This window comes from Crocodylus porosus, unplaced genomic scaffold (genome assembly GCF_001723895.1).
Source record: "Crocodylus porosus isolate Cpor-Errol unplaced genomic scaffold, CroPor_comp1, whole genome shotgun sequence".
NCBI lineage: Eukaryota > Metazoa > Chordata > Crocodylia > Crocodylidae > Crocodylus > Crocodylus porosus.
This window is the reverse complement of record NW_017728931.1, coordinates 130,105,185-130,127,356: the sequence shown is the minus strand read 5'-3', so window position 1 is coordinate 130,127,356 and position 22,172 is coordinate 130,105,185. Positions and strand designations below refer to the sequence as shown.

Below are 22,172 nucleotides of genomic sequence, written 5' to 3'. Positions count from 1 at the left end.
TTCAGCCTATAAAGTTGCATACCAGAAACAGTTTCCTTCTAGCAACATTCATGGACCACATTTCTCCTTTATTTGGAGCAGAACTTTGCCTTAAACTAGTTAAACTAATCAAAAGTGATTTATAATGGAGCATATTTGTTTTTAATTACAATGAGATTTGTGGAGTGTGATTAAATTTAAAACATATCCACATACTGCACCTAAAGCAACATTGTATCGCAATAACAGATTTTGAACTCTGTAAGTAAAGCAGGCTGTCTACTGTTGAGAAATGACTGACAGGAGTCTAAGGACAGAGGCCAGAGTGAAAGCTTTCAGGAGTTATACAATATATTGCAATATTTGACATTGGCCTTCAAGAAAAAAGAAAAGTAGACACCAGGAACATGCAAAGCATGCCCTAACTCCCAGTATTGTGGACTAACAAAGGAGTCTTGGGTAATGTAGGACTTGCTTCCTTTATTTGAAATCAGTTTGGAGTAACTTCTATTTCTTATGTGTGCTCAGATCCATAACTGCCTGGCAGGTGCAACCACCTAGCAGGCATATGTCATCAAAATGCATGTGTTGCTATACAAAGGATTGGCCCAGCTCCTGCAGTCAAAAATTTCCACTGATTTAGATCAAAAACTGGATGCACAAATGTGTGGTCATTTTTCTGCAAGAACATCTGCTTGCCTTCATATTTCTACAAGGCTGATCCATGATGACTGGTTTTGATGGTTCATTTAAAGAAGTAGTTCTCAAGAATGATACACTCAAGACACCCCTTGTTAGACTGGAGGCAGCCTTTCATACCTTTTGTGAATTGAGTGGCACTCCATTTCAAAAACTAGCTTATTTATTACAGCGCTTACCTCTTTGCAGAGGAGCAAGGCAGTGAGAATGGGGAAACAGCCAGGCAGGGAGAGTCTGAATCTGCCATATCTATTTATCTCCTCACATCTGTAACTGAACCCTGCCCTTATCTGCTTATCCCTTTCACACCTTGCTTATTTACTGACACTTCCTGCATCGCCTGTTAAAGCAGTTTGCGGCACCCCAGAGTACCCCATCACCCCAGCTGAGAATCACTAAAAATGAGAATATGAGAAATGGGTCAGATGAATGGTCCATCTAGTCCAGTCTCCTTTTTCCAACACTAGCAGAAGTTGATGCTAGAGGGAGAGCACTGAACCAGATATATCTGGTGTCAGCTGTCCCCTATCCAGTACCCTCCGTGCATCTACCATTATTGGTTTAGAGATGCTAGAGGAAACACCCTCAACCATTCTGTTCACTGCTTTGAAGTAATGGGGGTTTCTCTAAGATTTCCCTACTCTGGAGCATGCCATGCCCACCCATCCCTAATTCCTGATTAAATCCTTTTAAGTAACAATTATACATAACAATTTAAATAACAGCATAAGTGATAGTGGGGGTGGGAGGTACAACTCTTCACCATTGTTGCTGCCCCTGCTGCTGCCAAGATCTAGGTCCAGCTGGGCTGCAGCTCCACACCCTGCCATTGGCACAGAAATCTGAGGGGCATATGCCTCCCTGTGTCCCTCCCCTCAACATATCACCTGTGGTCTGCAGCTCATGCCACCACCTGCCCAGTGCAGCAAAAGAAGCCCCAGGTTGAAATCAGCCTGATGCGCCTAACAGGTTTCAGGTGGGGACTGGGGTGTCCACCATGTCCACAACTAATGCTGGGTATATCAGTGCTGGGTGGAAGCAGTCCTGCCTGCCTGTGTAGCACAGTGGAAAAACCCCTGCCCACCCACCCACCTGGCACCACATCCATGAGTTGGCAGTCTGGATGCAGCCTGTAGGTTGTATTTTGCCCACCTGTTATACGCTGTATGTCTATATTGTGCTTCTGCTGTTCCACCCACTCTCAAGCACACCCACCTGCTTCCACTGTTATGTGCTAAATATAGAAATACACTGATGAACTACTTCAGAAATGGCGGGTGGGGGTGCCTCCATGGCTGTTCTGAAGTATGCTGGAGACCTGGGAATGAGACTTGGGGTATGGGACTTCTGACAGTACCAGGAATGCAGCCTAGACAAGTCCCCAGTGAGTTCACATGTTTCATGCCATTAAATAGGAATTTGTAATATATTTTCTTCTAAAGATTAGAGCTTACTCTGTAGGAGTAAATTGAACCCACTGGCACACACATTTCTGAATCCATCAGACATTTGACATTCATATATTTTGCACTCTCCATGCCTTATTTACATTTGCAGTGAGGCCCAGGTATCCTGTTTGCATTCAGAGTTCAGTGTAGTTGCAAAAATGCAGACCTAGACTTTTCAAGTACAAAAATAGTTTCCCTTTAGAGAGTTTAAAGAACTTTGGAGGAAATAATTTATTTTTTATTTGAACTATGATACTTTCTCAAAGAAGAGGTTTTTTTCACCCAATCAACATGAAGGAAAAAGCTCCTCGTCTTACATTCAAATACAAGGAAACCTCATTAAAAGTGTTGTATATCATTATACTGCTGCCAGAAGCAGCATATGCTCAAAATTAGAAACCAACTATGAAGTTAATTAAATGGAGCAAACTGAGCATGACTATGAAACACAAGGCCCATATTGGGCAAATTTACTGATGGAAACCTACCAAAACTCCTCCCCCCCCCATCCCAATTTCATGTCTCAGGCCAAATGAACTAAATCAATTTTAAATTCCATCAACTGAGCAGAGTTCAGCCATTCTGGTCCATGTGGCACTACCACTGGCAAGTATATGACTCCCCAGACTCTTCAGCCTGGAGCTTCAGATATTCCCAAAGTCAGTGCAGCCCATTGAAATAAGATATATACTAGTGCTCATTCAGCTCAGTCTCCCTCAGCACGGATTCTTTTTCAAGTCATGGTGAGCTACTACACTGAATACTTTCCAGCTTCCTCTTCACTCCCACAGCTGAGCTTCACCTTTATTCCCCATTCCCATTTCCTTATTAGCTTTCAGTGTCTGGCAAACATCACAAAATGGGGTCCCAAGCTGTTCACCCAAAATCCCTATGTCTCTCTCTCTTTCAGCCGGTTGCCCTCCATGAAGTGGAGCCAGACCAGGTTGCCCCATGCCTCATCTGCATATAAAGTTTTGAAACATCCCAGGCCTTATGACAAGAACAGCCAGTTCCAGTCATGTTTGGGGAGCTAATTAGCACATGGATGTTTTGTGGGGGTATCTGGAGTATACACACACATACTAAGCAATATGGGAGCTGTAGGATCACTGTGGCTTGAAACATTGTTGTCTGCTGGGGCCTAGCCTCATTTGCCTCCATATAGGTAAATGACTATGGGTACCTATAGACTTAGTTCATCCCAAATTGATGTATTTGACATTTTTTGAAACTGCTGCACGTTTTAGCAGGGGTGCTCCAAACACACACTTCAAAGCAGCAACCCACTTATTATATTAAGTTGCTGCTTAAAAAGGTGTGTTTGGAGCACCCGTGCTAAAACTTGCAGCAGTTTCAAAAAATGTCAAATATATCAATTTGAGATGAACTAAGTCTATGGGTACCCATAGTCATTTGTCTATATGCAAATGACTATAGGCATGTTTATTTCAAAGTCAGTATTTTTAAATTTACCCCTAACGTCCATGTGCTCAGGGAGAGCATGGCTTGACAGAGGGAGAGGCTGCAGAGGGAAGAAGTTGGAGAGAACTGGGGAAGGAGACCACCTGAACCCTTAGATATTTTTCCCAGCTGTAGCAATGGGAGGGAGACAAATTCAAGGCAAACCTCCAATAATTAGATTGTATACCTGGAAAATTATACACATTTATAATTTTTCCATATGTATTATTTAATTATTGGGGAGTTGTTTTTTATTGAGTAACCTTATATTCAAATAGAGACATTATATAGAATAGCCAACACTATTGATCCTGACTAAGCATTCAAGGAGTTTTTTGTAATGCAAATAAGAAATAAATAAAATAATAATGACAAAAGACACAGAATTTGATTCTTTACCCATTAAAGTTAGTAGCAAAACTCCTTGGACTATAATGAGAACAGCTTCAGATCTAGTGGATATTGTTTCTGCTGTCAGGTATTGCTGTTAAGCCAGAAATATTTATTTGGATAATAGACAGGATTTCTGGACTTCAGAGAACATGCAAGTTCAAGGCAAAGGTCTTCTTCCTGATTATAGCGATAGTATCTGCTACGACAGTATCTTACTATCTAATAGATTACTGTTAAGGATATTACAGCACCTTCTTTCATTGTGATGGCCTTGCTGAAATAAAGTCCAACCATGCAAGTAAAAGCTGGTTTTGTACAGTAGATTCACACAGTGACAGCTGACTCAGGAGGATTTATGCAGTGGGAAAGCACAGCCATTGTCCACAGACCCTGTACTTCATCGCTGAAAATGTGTCATTCCTTTGTGGATTCAGTTATCAGTCTCTCAGCAATGAATGTGAGAACTGCTTTTCCCAAATTAGCACTAAGGTTACATCTGACAGGGTGCAGAAACCAGAACTGCTTTATTCTGAAGATAGAGAGGGCTAGAAGAACGCACACAAAGAGCTTGGAAACCCTGAGCCCTCTTGAAATTAAATATGATTATTGAACTAGCATAAAAGTGGAGACACAATGTTTTACATTATATAGAGGGAATAAGATGTTCAGATGTAAATATACTGCATTCTAGTATGGAGTGGCCCTATAGAATTCAATAAGACAGGAATGGAGATGGGTCTGCAGAAATTATTCTAAATAAACAAAATCAATATAACATGATAGAAAAATATTTTTCTTATTTTTTAAAATGATATTGGGTATTACACTGTAGAATCCTAAAGTTGGTTAAAAAATCCATTAGTAACTATTATTCATTATTTGAAAGCTTTAGGACTGTTCCATTACATTCTCACTGATAAGGTTCTGCCAACATTTCCACTGAATACTCCTATTTGCAGTGACTTACAAGGAAGTCCAAAAACAATAATCATTTGGGGCTGAAACTTTGCAGACACACCAGTCCTTTCAGTTCTCTTTTTCTATTTATCTTTTAAAAAGTGTATTTATCCCTGGTTTCCGATGCAGTGAAAGTGCGTGCATTTCTAGATAAAGTGTCAGCACGGAAAGTTGCAGTAAGATTTTTATATTCAAACTGGATATGCACCTGATAGGGTGAACTTTCCTATTCCTTCCTGCAGTTTCCTTCTGGAGCAACTTCTTCTTGGTCATACTCTGTTCAGTTCTCCTTATTCCTTAACCTCTGAAATGACTGCCAACTAGAGTGTCAGCTGACTGCCAGTTTGTGAATGCCGTATTTCCCAGCATCAGTGGTGTGTTACTGGGGACCTCAGTTTATCTGACATATCTTGTCAAAGAGATGCAGGGTGTCTAAGGGCAAGACTTTTCCATCAAAGTGCTTTTGTCAGGAATTCTTCCCTTTGAACAAGCATGGATGTTCTTGTTAGGACCAGAGAGAGGAAGCTCTCCCTCAACATAAAAAAGCTAATAGAACAGGAATTGAAGGATTATAAGAGCATGTGAAGATGATGAGTTCCTGCTGTACCTGGTTGAGAAAAGGAATGCGAATGTCAATCTTCTGTGTCCCAAGAGGCATAATTGGCCAGTACTGCACTCTGGGCAATGGTGGCAGTGCAGGAGCAGCAACAGTGGCCGGATGTTTGCTGCTGCTGGAGGAGGTGTCACCCCTTTTTTTGCTGCTGACAGGTGTCAAGTGGCCAGCTAAACACTGGTTTTGGGCAGAAAAAAATGAGGCAACCTCTCCCTCAGCAGCAGTGAATCACCAGATGTTGCTGCTCTACTACACACTGCTGCTGCTCTTACATTCTGCTGCTGAAGTTGGAGTTGGAGCTAGAACTGTTGTAGGGAAGATGTAGGGTTGAGGTGAGAAAGGGTGGAGTGGGATGATGGAGGATGGGGAACGGGAGGTGAGGCACTCCCTATCTTCATTCCAGAGCCTCACCTTAGACAACGCCCTGCTCACTAGGGCTGTACAAAGTTTCAGTCGCTGATTCGATTCGGAGGCGATTCGATCCAATACAGCAGGCGAATCTCCGAATCCAAATCGAATCAGGAGACACATTAATATCTCTGAATCATATCGGAAGCCTCTGAATTGATTCAGAGAGATTCGATGAGTCAGCCATAGACAAGCTTTATATGTTTTTTCCATGTACCTCAAAGTACCAGGCATGGCTTGTGATGGTGGGGTGGATGGAGCGTCCCATGGGAGCATGGGGGGCGATCCCCTGCACACTCAGCAGCAAACCTAGAAGTGGTTTCAGTACCAGAAGTACTTCCAGTCCACTTCCAGGTCCACTGCTGAGCACATGGGGGATGTCCCCCCCAAAAAAAGTGCTCCTTTGTGATGCTCCATCCATCCCACCATCTCAGCATTCATGAGCCACACCTGGTATCTCAAGGCACAAAGAAAAAACACATAAAACTGTGCCTACAGCTGAATCACTGATTCTACAAATCAGAATTGAATCTTGAGATTCACATTCAGCCAAATCAAATTGGGACAGTGATCTGAATCAATGAATCGAATCTCTGCCCCCCGACTCGAGCCTAATTTGAATCGAATACTGCCCGCTTCACATACCCCTGCTGCTTGCCCACACATCATTATGCTACTGCCTTAATCACTTGCCATAGTCTGGAAGCATGTGAAATTAAAGGTGAAAAGGTGCTATTTTGATTATGGATAGGTTAGATTAGTGATTCTCAGCTAGGGTGCCATGGCACCCTGGGGTGCCTGGAGATCCTTTAAAGGGTGCCACAGGGTGCCACACAATGTTAGTTCTTTGCGGTTTGCAAACATGATTCATAAGATAAAGTCACAGATTTTAAATAGGAATCCATAGTGTTAAAACCACACTGCTCTGCTGTAATCTTTCTTTGCAACAGAAGGATTCCTCTTGTATTTGTCTGTGGTCAAAAAACCCGAAAAAGCTGAGCACTGACATTTTCCAAGGTGTGCCATGAATCTAACAAGGGGTGCCTCAAGTTTAATGAGGAGCGTCTTGAGTCTAAAAAGGTTGAGAACCATCAGTAAAGGGTCAGATCTTGTCCATGTTTTTGTCTTCTATGGGGTGCTTCAGCACTACAAAGTAGACAGAGGGATGCCCTAGCAAAGCAGCTGGGGATTCCCTTGATACAGTGGGAATTCCCGAGTGATCTAAAACTATCATGTTCAGCTGTACACCATCCAGTCCCCTCTCCCAGGCATAAGAGGCATTTCTGGCTGGGCTGAGGGCATGGCTGGAGGCAAGGAGGGGGAAGGGAGCTGCAGTGCAGTGTACCAAAACTAATGCTCAGCAATGCAAACTCAGCATACTGAAGTTACTGCTCAGGTTGAAAGGAACAGAAATAGAGATAGACCCAACCCTACCCTGACCAGGTTCTAAGCTGAGCACAGAGGATCTGGCCTCAAAGTTGTAAAGCAAATAATCATAAACATGTATTTTGAAAGAAAACAGTATTCAGAGTGGAATACAGGACATTTTGAATTAAATGAAAGTACAAGAGCTGCATTAAAGGAGCATTATACATCTTTTTTGCACCCACAAAAGCAAAGAAATTCTGGCTGGGCACACCCTCTTGACAGCAGCCTGAGGTAATGGCAGAATGTCAGGCTGGATCTCCAGTCTTAACTTGGCATTTCCTTGCTTTCTATGGATTTAAGCCACCCCCTTGGTATTATTTTAGCATCCTTTCTGTAGCTTAATATTTAAAATGGGATAGTAGCTCTGCTTAGTCCCCTGGAGACATTGTCCTTAGTAATCTTTACTTTACAGTTATATAAACAGCTGAGTATTATAGAAGCTGAGCGACTGTTCAATAAAAAAGAAAATGCCCTCTTAAATTTCACAGGCTCCAAGACAGGAAACATGGGCTTGATCCTCTTCTGACATTTGTACAGAGCTTTATTGCCACTGCTGTATGTGGTTTTCTTTTATGACAGATTACAAGATGCTTCAGTGCTGGTATTGTGGAAGTATCTTTGCATATTAGTGTACCTTACCGTATGTAGAATAAGGAAGACGGGATTCCAAATAGTTTTAAAGGTTTTTTTCTCTGTATTGTCTCAGGCTCTAAACCTTTGGTCAGGCTCTGTTCCCTTTTCTATCCCTCTGCCTCCCCACAAAACTGATACCTCTCTCTGCTACATCCCATCTCCGCACAGCATCCTGCCTCCTTCCTGCCTTCAGAGATTCGTCCCACAGATTCCTCATTTATGCCTGCGTAAGGAAATGTAGCACGTGGCAACAGAGTGCAGCTACACTGCACTAAAAATGGTTCAGTTCCCAGGGTAGCCACATGGTCTACACAAACACATAAGCTAAGCCCTGCACAGAGGAGGCAGGATATCATTGCACTCTATAAATACTACTGAGAGTAAACACAAGGGAGCGAAAAAAGCTGTTTAAGGTTAAAAAAACCCCAACAACACAATATTGGTACAAGAACAAATAGGTGTAAATTATCCAGGAATACAGTTTAGGCTGGAAATCAGAAGGTTTCTAGCAATAGGATGAATGAGATTCCATTATGAGCAGTGGGGGGCAAACAATGTAAGTAACTTGATCGGTTTATGAATGGGATTATATGATGCGAATGCCAATGATTAATTACAAGAGACTCAACTTGATGATCCAGGAGGACTTCTACAGCCCTATATTACTATGTATTTGTTACTGTAGCTATAGCCTACCTTGGTTGGGCCTATAAGAGGGATTGTTCCAGGAATTTCTTGTATTTAAAGTATGCATCTCTCCTGCTTGAACCAAAAGACTAAGTCAGTCAGCTGGAAGGAGTAGCAGGCTATTATTCTCTTAGGAATCAGGTGCTAGAGAGGGGAAAAGGCACACTTTCTTAGCATAGTTTACATAGACAAAACACCTCGGGTGCTTGCAGGTCTTTCACAAACACATACGTGTAAAAAGAACATTTCCCTATTCAGTCACATCATCCACTTCATGTTGTTTGTTGCTAAGAGTTATAGCAATAAATAATTCCACAAGTAACATGAGTTATATTAGTGGGTGCAGAAGGTTCTCAGATGCTATAGTGCCAATAGTAATATAAGGACCTGAAAAAACTAGAATCCCAAAAGGATTTTCAGTTTTTTTCCTTTCATCTCTAATTCCAGAATAAGACATAGAAAGTGATTTTAAATTGCTTTTTCACTACCACCCACTGCTCCCTTCTCTCAGATTCTTTCTTGTGTCATAGTTCCTTCCTTTATTTGTTCTCTTGAAATAAATGCAGAATTACTTAATGCACAAGAATCTTCCTCTTTGCTTGTTTCTTGCTTCTTCTTTCTGCTGGTACTAATATAAGGGAATGTGGAGCCTTAGGTCTGATTGAACTTTAGGTTCTTAATATATTTGAAAAAGTTTTTATTTGAATCAGTTGACTCATCCTGGCCACAACTACACATGTGCTTTACTGCTGAGTAGGCTAATAAGCTGCTAAGTAAAGTGTCACTGTCTACACCTGCAATGGTAACAGACCACGGTAACCTAATTAACACCACCAGACGATAGTACTGTTGAGAGCAGTACGGTTTAAAGGTAGAGTAATTAACTATGATTAGACGCACATGTAGACACTGACCATAGGCCTAAATTGTGCCTGGTCAGCCCAGGCAGCAAGGTGGCAGACTCCTGCCTGCTGCCTAGTCACACGGCTCCACACTGTCAGCACGCTTGTGCTCCAGCCAGGCGCAGTGCCACCCGCTGCCACCACCTGGAGCCTGGGGCAGAGCAGAGCAGGAGCCACCTGGGCATAACCTGCTCTGCCCTGGCCCAAATTGCTGCTGTCCTGGGTGCACAGTGGCTACATCTACATGAGACAGTGACTGCACAGTTGTTATAAACAAGTACTAAATGACTGCTCAGTAACCCAAGTTACTGCACAGTAACTCTCATGAATGCCTTTTTCATGTCACTACTGCACAGTGGCCTAATGCTACTGAGCGGACTTTGGCTGGCAGACTGACTCCCTGGGTCCTGATGTCATTACCTTCACAATGATTTAAATAGAGTAGGTGATATCTTTACCATAGGATTTTTATTTGACTTGATATTTTTTGCAAATAATTAAATCACCTGTTGAGAAGAAACATGCATTTAGGTAGTTGGTCACCCTGGTTGGCCTTGTAAAACCAGAAAGCCAAGAAGTTTAGCAACTTACAAAATCTGTACCCCTTGTGTAATGGTAATGAAATAAGAGTAAGTTAGTTAACTATGATCTTTCTCAATCTAAGTAATACCATTATCTACAAGTATTTTCATTGCTTTCAGCATCAAGAGGGGCAAATGCAGTCCTATTTATATTGCCATTCTACCTGAGTAAGGATGTCTGACTTTGGCTCTTTACTTGGACAGTGTTAAAATTGTGGCTAATAAAGATAACTAACCAATGATTACAAGAAAGTCTGGGCCATGGTCCATTCCCAGTGGACCTGTAATTGCCTTAATGGAGCAAGATTGGGTCTGTCATATGGAGTATGACAAGCATCTGAATTTACGTTTTTTATTTATATTCCTATTTTTTTTTCCAATTCTGCTCCAGCCATCAGTTTAATTACTGCCGACCCTGTCAGTACCAATTTCCTCTTCTCAGGCCACCACGTTCAGAGTCTGGTGGGCATTCAATAGAGATTTACTGTTGACTGGGTAATTTGAGTTCATGTGTGTGGTGAAAAATGAGTGAGGAGAATTACACAGAAAAGTGGATGCCATGACAATGCATGTCACTATGGTGTGACTGGCTCTGCTGACATAGCTCTCAAAAGCTCTCCCTCTGTGAAAATAGGGCCTGTTTGCGAATTAATTAGTTTCTGGCAGCAGCTTGATTGTTGACCCAAAGTTTGTAGAGTGGAAAAACAATCAGATTAGTGTGTTCAATATAAAGGCCCAGTGCGGCACTTCAGTGTGGTTAGCCAAACTGTTGAAGCTGTGAATAGAGTGAAACAAATTCTTTTTTGAGAAGCCAAGGCAAAGGTTAAGTGTGATGTGACTAGAGCATGCTGGCCGCAGGGGAATGGAGAATTAGAGGATTTCAGCCACACAAAGCTGGATGGTGCTATGCAAGTTGCATTGATTGTAATGACATTCACAGCAGTGGACACAAAGTCACCAAGTCTGTTTTAGTCTCCATTACAGGAGGAAATTAAGAGGGGTTTTTTTTTATTAGAAGTAGCTTTTATGCAGTTATATGAAACACCAGAGAATGTGACTGTGGAGAATACTAGAGAGAGATAGCAGAACCCTAATCTTGTGTCCCAGCACTTCTCAACTTTGTGGAGGTTTTAGATCCACCCTTTTGAATGTCCTTCTCTCTAAAATGGATCAGTACCAGCCTTGGATGCAGCCTCACCACGGTTTGGATCTGAGTGCAAATAATTGCTTCCAGGCCTCTTGTGGGCTAAGATCAAGTATCAGAGCCTTGTTTTAAGTAATATTAGGGGTATTTCATAAGGCAGCCATTAGAATATACCTAGATTAAATAAACAAAGTAGCAAAAATTCGTTAGAAACACAAGAAGCCTGCCACCCTGGTGTTGCCAAAAGATGTTATGGAGCAGGACCTCAGCTGGTAGGTATCAGCATAACTCCATTGAAATCAGGGGAATTATGAGGATTTTCTCCAGCTAAAGAGCTGGTCCATATCAGTAACAACATACTGTATTATAAATACATTAGCAAAGTGATTAATTTACTGTCAGAAATTGATAGCTGGCTGTCTTAACATATGACTCTGCAGTTTAGCTACCTTTTTATGGGATTCATTATTATTTCTGTTACCCCCTTACGTGCCTGTTGAATGCCCTTATAAACTTTCACATAGATCAAACAACCCCCTTGGCAAACCTTTTAAACATGTTAAAAATATACAGAAAAAAAAGGAAAATACAATCTGCTTATATAAAGGAGAGTACTATCTTCTAGGCATTTTACTGCGTTGAACCACTTTTGTAGTATGGTTTATGTGGGAGCCCAGTTGGCCTGGCTCAGAGCACCTGCCAAATTCTGGAAAGTCTGTGTCCTGACTCAACTTTTGTGGCTTGTTACCTATAATTGACCAAACCAAAACCCCACATGTAAACATGCCTGCTGGTTAAACTACTTGTACCAAAAAGCATGCAGTTGTTACAAACGAATGGTCAAATTAGGTATTCAATGCGACAGATTGCAGTTTAGAAAAGTAATTGGCTATTTACATGCACAAATATCAGAACCAGATTGGAATTTGCACTGAAATGATTATGTGTGAAAAAGCAAATCATTGTATTTTGCAGACTTACTCCAAACGTAAAATCCCAATTAGCACTAAACCTAGTGATATCGTTCTCTAAATACAAGGTCTCCTTCTCTCTTGCTCTGTCTCCACTGTTTTCCCCATCTCTCTTCATTTTTTTTGCAAATTCCAGTCTGAACACTTGTAAAGCCAAGTAATTGCTTTTGTTCTTTGGGTTATTTAATTACAAATCTTGGTAGACGACAGGTCCTCTGCACTAAAGAAAGACATCACATTTGCACAGTTACAGAATCCTAACACAAATGTGTGTGGCAAATCAGTGACTGCAGATTTATTCATGCCCTTTGGGACCCGTCCTGCCTTTTCAGCTTAGCATGCAATATGATTTAAATTACAGCTTGTGCAGAGCTGTGCCTTGGGATTACACTCCATGTTTCCAACTGTTTATAGTTCAGTGAGCTTTAACCTTTGTGATTCTGAAAATTAAATAATGTCATGGCTGATATCAAACTGATGGCTGGTACAAGATTGCTTAAACAGTCTCTTGTACTAAAATCCTATTTTTACAAGGGTATAAACATCTATAAACAGCTAAGTATTTAAACCATAGCAAACACATTAAAATAATATTAAGAGCGTAATTTAAAAGCCACAGCAGCAGATCATTTCAGTTAATACTGGGCTCTGATCCTGCTTCTCTTGAGTTCAGGGGAGTTATGATAGTTGATTTGAAACAGTCAGGATTCACCCTAACTCATCACAGTGTGCCTTGGAGGTATGGCACTGTAGTTGCAACATCAATTTTTTGCCTTCATTCAACCCAGTAGTCAAAAAAGTAATCTCTTGTCGGTCTTGTGCTTTAACTATGTTTATATACTAATGGCACATCTACATGAGACATCTACTGCAGAGCTGCTTAATTAGCTCCACAATAATGTCTCAGTTTTTACATGTTTGGCCCTATTCAGCCTCAGTAAACCAATTAACTGTATTGTATGTTAGTAGTTGTAAATACAAGTACTATCCTATGGTGGCATTCTTTAGTGCGCAACTTGTATATGATATAGACACTGATGGGCTGGTTGGGACATGTGGGTGCTTCAGTGCAGGAGCTGCCTTCCAGCTAGCCCCACACTGGAGCACCCTCATGCCCCTGCCAGCCTTTCCACAGTACATTAAGCTAGGTGGGAGCAGCCCTGGTTGTCAGGCTGACCCTCTGGGTCCCCTGCCAGAAGGGGCTGCTCCAACCCAGCTCAACTTGCTGTGGTCCTGGGCACATGTGTAAACGTGGTGCCCAAGAACAATATACTCTCGTACGATATGTGCCAGAGTGCATTGCGTTGCATTAATTTCATGTGTAGATGTGCCCTAAAAGTGTGTCAGACGTTAAACCCTGAAATTCTTTCAGTAGTAAAACGACATCATTTCTACTGCACAAACCTACTGAAGACAAGGGATCTGTGCAGGTAATGCCAAAGCCCTGACTTTGACCTGCAAAGCCTCTGTTGCTGGTAATGATAAACAAGATGAGAGATTCCAGCTTGACCTTCAGATCCAAGGCTAAGTTTGCAGCTCTGTCTGATATTTATAAGCTTATACTTTTACATATTCTATACAATATTTCATATTTTATATACTTTTATGCTTGTAAGCACATTGAGTGTCATCGAGGAAAAAAAACTCTTCCTTGCCCCCATTCCTCCCTCCTGCCGCATGTCTTGTTCACACACTCACAATACTTAAAATCTATGAGGAAGGAAGACAGAAAAGAATTAGATAGATGGATCCCCAGATGATGCCTTTGAGGTTTGTCAGTCTTGCATATATCCCGCTTTGCTACATTTCCACCTAGAGGTAGGCGCATGGGCACATTTTCTTACTGTTTGAAACTATTCTCAGTACTCATTTTGGCTTGCTGTAAGGAGGGAGAGTGATCTAACATGCATTATTTTCTTAGCTGCTGGGCTGCAGTTTTTTTTCTTAGGTTGACTATTTAATCCAATAATTAATTCATTATTTAGAGGAGAGAGAGAGCAGATGCATTCTTCCACAAAAATATTATGATTCAGTGAAAATATTTTATATAATAGATTTTTATCCAAGATTCTTCAATTTTCTGTGTTATTAAAAGATTCTGTTGCACACTCTGGTCTCAGAAGTTGCAATATTTTGTTTTAGATAAACAGAAATCTACTATAAATTCCAAAGTTGCAGGCCTCTATATTTTTGTGGGGGGTTTTTGTTTTGTTTTTACTTTATAAAAATGCCCAAATGCTTTTATTTTAGTAGAAACAACATCTTAGCTGTGTTTCCTCATATCTTGCTTAACAAGTTACAGACCACTGAAAAGGTGAGTTACACTGACCCTAATACAAACAGACTATGGTGTAATCAGTGTACAGAGACAGAGAATGATCCTTAAGTGATATAAAACAACTTCAGTGTGCTACATCAGTTTACACCAGTGAAGGAGCTGGTTCTTAGATTAGGTTTACACCACACACACACACGCATGCGCATGCATGCACACAACGTTAAGACAAGTCCATACTACCTCCGGACCCTCCTAATAAAGCACTGCGCACCCACTTTGGCTCAAGACAGAAATTATACATAAACCAGTATAAGTGATTGGAAACTAGTTCAAATCTGTAACACAACAGAAATCCCATGCACATAAATGGGTTTTGGCCATTTTGAATGCAGTTTAAGATAAACCTGGGTTGGATGCAGCATCAGACTTAACTGATTTAAGTTAAATAAGGTTATTGAATTTCTGTCCCAGATCCCCTCCAGATTCAAGTTAATTTCCCCCAGCATCCCAGGATGCTTTGCAGCTCCCCCACAAACCTCCCCTCAGAGGGTGGGCAAGCTAGTTTTGGTCCAACCTATCTGCTCCAGCCCAGCAGAGAGGTGTGCTCTAGCAACCCCCCCCCCAGCTTCTAGCCTGGCCCACTGCAGGGACATGGCTGCATTTCTGGACTCAAAAGTGAATGCCTGTTCACTTGCTTATCAGTTCAATCGTCACAATTGAAACTGACCTGCAAAGATTGAATTGATTCAGCCTCAGGTTTTTGACTGTCTGCACTTAGCCTTCAAATGCCTTAAATTCAACATAGCTACCATTGAAGTGACACACCAATATGTTCACTTGAGACAATGAGCTTACTAAAGATTGGAGCTGGGCATATTTTGAACAGAGGCTATATATCATTTTTTTCAGGCTCCCTTTGCACATGGAGCTAGTGTTCCATATTTCATCATGGAGCTACCTAGTATGGTTGGAGGTCCCTAGCATGTCAATACATGCTCATAAATTCAGGTGTTTACCCAGAGAGATATAGGAGTACTGTATAATAAAGACTCCCATCTAATTAAATTGTTAGGGCAGTGTTTAAAATGCACTGAGGTTCTGCTCCATTCATTGCTTGCTCAGCAATTACTAATCAGTAAACAATTAATGTATCATATAATGTGACACTGCATGGTTTAATGACCTTCTATTAAGGAAAGCTGGGAACAAAATCGATTTTTTCAACCCCCTTCATGCAGAGCTTTGTTTCCATTGGTATAACTCAAAGAATGACTTTATCTGCTGTGACGTGTATATTTTATGTCAGCACCTAAAAGGCTACTGAAGTTCTGAAAAGTGTGGACAGACACAAAAATTGATCTGCCAAGTTTATCCAAGTGTTTTTGGAGCTTCGTTACCCTCTATTACACTGGCAGTGCTCCAGAGGAGACTGCACTCGGCTGTCCTCTTCCTGTACCAGAAGTATCTCTGTTTTCAGGCCTGGATAGCAAGTGGTAGGATGATGGATGTTTTATGCATAGGAAGGTGATGACTAATAAAGTGGCAGAGGGGGAGGAAACGTTTGTTTTATGAGGGTGTCCTAAAATATAGCTCTGTCCTTGGACATTGCCTAGCATAACAGGATCCTAGTCAATGACTGGCACTTGTAGGTGCTACCACCATGCAAATAGTAATAAGCAAAAGCAAAAATATTTTCTTTTCCTTTGGTGGTTAAAAGAAAAAAGGTGTGTATGTTTCTGTTAGATTTATGAGTTATGGAGAAGATGGTTTTATAAATATGCAACTATAAATAAGAATTGTATTCCTTTTTGGTCGTTTTGTTTCATATAACTAGGATGGAAGCTATGGTTTGAACTGGACTGTTTTTTTTTTTTTAATAATTAAAATTAAAAAAAAGAATTTACCAATAAGCAGCAGAAGTTCTATTAAAATAAGAAATACTTTATACCAGCAGTTATATAGGGCTCACTGTAAATGTGAATGCATATATGACTGTGGGTTTTCATTGCGTATTTATTTTAAAATGAACACGTCTCAGTAGTCAATGGCAAAAGTCCCATGGATTTCAATAGGATCAGCATTTGGCCTGTTTGTGAACATGTGTGTGATTGTGAGCAGTGAACTTCTAATGCAAACAAAATTTATATTTTAAACCGAGCTACTAAAACGATAGAATTTTCAAGAAAGGTATAGGAAAGTAGCTGGGGAATACCGAGCCCTGGAATTACAAGAGACATTTACTGGAGCTAACATGGGTTGTGAATATTTAAAGAACATTTTTTGATGGGAGTGGGAGAGTAGAAGTTTCCCAGAAGTGTTTTAAGCAAGGAAGAAAAATACAAGGAATAAAAGAGTTGAAAAAGGGGATTGGGTTTTATGAAGTACGAGACAGGAAATCGTAAACTTTTAAAGATAATTGTAAAAAGAGGATTTGTGGGGTAGGCAGATAAAATGTATTGTGAAGCGGACAAGCAAAGTTCTTTTAAAATGAGTTTAAATGATTGAAATGAGATCTGCAAGCACAGGGGAAATGCATAGTCATCAGAGATTAGCAGCATAGCTGGTCAAATGTTTAAAATGAAGCTTATGGGTTTGCTATCCAGGCCTCAAGATATTCAGTAAAGCCTCTGTAAGAATTATATATGGTATGATTATATATATGAACAGAGGGAGGTTTTTTGTTTTGTTTTGTTTTAATGTTTTCAACTCCAGATGGCCTGAAAAACAGGGCCTGATTGATGGATAACTACAGATCTTTCATAATTTATTTGAAAACCAGTGATTTATTTTTCACAGCTTCCAGTACACACAGCACACACACACCAGCAAAAAGTAAGGATATATAAATCATGACAAAGAAAGGGATTACAATCCCTTTGTCTCATGCTTTACCTACTTGCTTACATTACCTATATATTGTAGTGATGGGCCCACTAAAAAGGAAATTTATGTTGATCTTTATTTGATAAGGGGGAAGATATTTCTGTGAGTTTGAAAGGTCAGAACTTAGAAAGCAGTCTTCATTGGTGCTGTCTGTTTCCTGAATGGATGACAGTACTGCAAGATCTGATCACGGAGCTAAACTCTCTTCACTCCTCTGCACTGCAGGTCTCTACTGCATATGCTGCACTATTTTTGGGCACGGAGCTCCCATTGGGGTCAACGAGGGAGCTATGAATGAGGACGGAATATGTAAAAGAGATCTGCAGTGCGGATCAGTGAATCTGTAGCGATTTCTACTGGCCTCTGTGTAAGGTCATTACTGAAGCCCCATTTGTGATATATAAGTTGTATCACTTGGACACGTTCACATAATTCCTGAAAATCTGCCTGTAGATGTCTTTCTTAAGAGACTGCTTTATTACATTTTGTCGCCAGTACATTTCCTGAGTTTTCACCTACATTTTTTTAGACCATTATTATTATATATAGACCTTGTTGACTCTCTAAATAATGCTGTACATTTTAGTGTCTACAACTGTCAGGTATTCATAAATGGTTGTAGGGCCCCACCTTAATATTTAGAAATAACATTAAAATATAGATAAGCTGCCATTTTTAACACTGCCATGTCAAGTCAAGTCAGTCTCAAGGCTGCTACAACCATTTGGGCATCCTTGTTGTTGTGCATCTTTGGTGATTCTTCAGGCAAAGTGACCTGATGGCGCCCATCTCCTTATCAGGTTTGGATGGCCATTGGCTCACAGGGAGCTCATCTGCTCTTTGATAAGTCTTGTTTTTAGTCCTACTAGGTGTCCACACACCCTCCTCATCTAGGCTAGCCCAGGTGGGGGTGGCAGTTTAGTCTCTGACAGCCTGACCACGAAACCAGCTGTTCTGGTTTACATGGTACCAGATCGCAGACGACAAGAGGCCTGGCTTGGCAGAGTTTTAACACTGATTTAATGTTTTTTACAATCAGAAGTGATAGTATTAAGACCTAAAAACTTCTGGCACTTTGAGCAGGTATAAAATTGAAATTTTGCATTAAGATAATGAGATTAATTTGACCTTTAAAATACAATTGATTGTAACAATCTTCTGTTGACAGAGAGATGGACTAGATAATGTGGTAGGTCTTATCTATCTCTTAATGATTCGGTTCAAATTTCATTTTATGCCAATTAGCATTTGCCCATTTTTATAAGAACAGTGTTAATATATCACAACAATAATAAACCTATGGAAATATTTCAGATTAGTTAGACATCCTGGTAATTCTTCAGGTTGACTATGATAGACTAAATTGGAAGCACATATTATGTCTAAATGTCTACCAAAATGAGGTTGTCATAATTGATGTTATAACACTGAATACTGAAAGTAATAATGAGGATATTTCTTTCTGCTTACCAACTGTTGTTTAAATGCCTTGCTGGATTTTATGTTATTTCACTCAATTGACAGAATAGTTAGAAACAGTCATTCACTTGGTGCTTATTTCAGTCTTTACCATGATCATTTATTAATCTTGTTTTAATGGATTTTGTGTCAAATCATTCACATGCACCATAAAAGTTAATTATAATAACAATCATTTCTCATAGCCTGACAAAGTGATCTCCGCCTTGTGGCTATATCCAAAGGACTTGAAGGAAATTAAATTGCAGGACAGGTTGGAAAGATCAAGGAATAGTTATGGAATTGTCTGCTGGATCATTACATTGATACTGGCCAAGGCTCATGACAGTTGTCTCATGAGTGGCCAGTAGCTCCTAAGAAACGAGCTGATAGGCTTGATGATTTTTTTTTCCATACCATCATAGCATCTTTTATCCGTGCCACTAACATTAATGAATATCAACACTCTTATAATGCACACTCAGTAAATATTATTTTACTTATATAGCAAACAAATGAGTTAAGACCCCAGAGGCTTGAATTTCATGTTGTCCTTTATGCAGGAAAGCTACATGCAGGTGTCTGAAAATGAGTGAGGAATGCAGTAAGGAGTACAATATACCTTGTGAAATTGGGTGGGGATTTTTAAATGTCTGCATTTCATGAGATATGTGGAAGCTGCTGTTCTGATCACAACTTCTTGGCAGCTGACCAGTAGCACTTTTCTCTTGAAAATTTGGGGAATTTACTTTCACCAAACAAAGAATACTGATGAGACCAACTTTATCTGTTACTGGAATTTGATATAGGGTTCCTTTCTCTTCTTAAATCATAAAGTTTGATTACTTTTCTCCAGGATCAGAGGCTACAGACCCAGGATCTCTCCCTTCCACCTTCTCTTTTTTGGATGCCTGAGTTTTTGAAGATCCAATTTGCCCCCACATGGACCTGAATTCTGCAGGTGCCAGGCATCTCCACTGAGTTCAGCTTCAGCTCTCAATGACCAGCACTTACATCAGGCCCAATAATGTGTCTCAATTTGGGGACACCAAATAGCATGTCACCCAGTATCAGAATCCACTTTTATCTTTGATGGCTCTGTGCTTTGGTTTCTGCATTTAGAGCAACAAGATAATATTTCTTCAATACTTAACAAGGTGTTGTGAAAGTGAATTATTTGTTGCTTATACAGCGCTCTGAAGATCTAAAAATGCTGCTTCGCTATTAAGTAATAGCCAGATACAGGCTGCTCAGTGTTTTAGCTGACAGGTGTCAACATCATGAAAATCTTGACAGATGATTGATAGATTACAAACGATGCTCATCGCTGGCACTATTGCTACCAGTCTCGTAAGGGATTGGAAGGTCTGGAATGAAATTGCCCATCATCGGAGGCTTGTGCTCAAACTGCTTACGTGCTACCTTTTCTATGGAGGACATGAGCCCTCTGAGTTGTCCAGCTGTTGTTTTTCAGGAGAAACCATCTCACCTTAAAATTAACACAGTGTTGATAGAAATACAACACTTCCAAATGCAAGCAGCTACAGGAAAGAGGTGTTAATAACATCTCATCTAAATTTTGGTTGCTGTTCTGTAAGGAGATAATAATCACCTCTTTCAAATTAAATAGGCTGGGTAGATCATAAGCACTGTTTTGTGAGAAATCTAATTTACTTTGAGAATTATGCTATAATTTGACTGAACTTTTGTATTCACTTTTCTTTACCATATAATTAGTCATTATGGAGAATCAAAACTATTGTTATCTCTTAAAGAAAAAAGGCCTCCCAAACTGATAATTATATCACAGATCAACTTTTTTTTCTCTACATGCGAACTAAAATATGACTTGCAAGAAATGTTCAGCTCAAGTGCCTCTTATCCAAGGGAGGATGAAAAAAGGCTTCACTCTAGTGGTAGTGTCTGAACACCTGGGCCAGCGTCTCACATACCTAAGGCTCATGGGCACTATTCTGGTAGTGTAAAGTGTCCCTAAAATCACCTTTAAATACATTCATGTTCTCTCTTTGAGAGCATTCAATGCTGCCAGGGGTTGTAAAAACAGAATTTAGTATTGATGCGAATCAGATCCACCGTTCCCCTACAAGGCCTGCAGGGAAGCCTGAGAAGAGGCAGGTTTTCTTACCACACAGTCCCTGGGCTATCATACAACTTGCTCGTGGCTTTTCATTAATTATTTTGTCCCGTGGTAGATGATCAATAGAGAGACTATATGATCACGTCTACCAGGTAAAGCAGCTTTCCTGTGTTTCTAAAGCTGGTACATCAGGGTCCTAATCAGGTTCCCTCAAAGCAATTACATCTGCCATCCATGGCCTACAAATAATTACACTGAATACCCTTCGCTCCTGCACTGCCTTAGATCTAGGTGAACCAGTTTGAACAAATAAGAACAAGGCTTCATAGTTTTCCATTGTCTGCACTGAAACCCACATTTTTTCCGTTTCTTTTCTTTGGTGAATGCTGTTATTAAAATAAAAATGACACTATTTGTCTTTAATCTGTGGAAATGTTCAGCCGTCTCTCTGCCAAACCACGACAATCCCCTTTAAGGTTTCTGTTTGCATGAGCATGAAAACTTAAACCAGTGGGTTCTGTCTGTAAGGCTGGAGCCTTCAAAATCCTGTATAGGTTCATTTGGGATTGAGGTTTAAATAACCATAATGAGAAAAAAAAAAAACCCTGTATTTTCTCTGTAATAGACTTATAACAAAAAAACCAAACTAGATCCCTCAGGCAGATGCAATTGTGTAACTTGCAGTAGACAGGTAGGATGCTGAGCTACTCAGAAAATTTTATTCATGAGTAATATGTGCATCAGTGGCCATGTCTATACAAGTGGTGGACTGCGCAGTTGTTACTGCAGTCATTTAGTACTTGCATAAGTGTCACCTCACAGGTTTTTTTCGATGCTACTGCCCAGTACTGTTTCCACACAGTTAGTACCTGGCAATGCTACTGCATGGTCTACATGTTCGTTACTGCGCCATAATTCTGGCGCATTCAGTTTCATACCTGTAAATTCAAGCACTAACTCAATGCGCTGTCATCAGCGCTACTGCGCATTTCATAGATTTCATAGATTTCATAGACATTAGGGCTGGAAAGGACCTCGGGAGATCATCGAGTCCAGCCCCAGCCCAAAGGGCAGGAAGTCAGCTGGAGTCATAGGATCCCAGCAAGATAAGCGTCCAATTTACTCTTCAAGGTGTTCAATGTAGGTGCTTG

The 22,172-nt window shown here is 40.5% G+C and overlaps 1 protein-coding gene across 1 annotated transcript in view; it reads left to right on the top strand.

Annotated features, from left to right (window-relative positions):
* SEMA3A (semaphorin 3A) overlaps window positions 1-22,172 on the top strand; it is a 165,308-nt gene that overhangs the window by 91,694 nt on the left and 51,442 nt on the right. The gene's annotated exons all lie outside the window — the stretch shown is intronic.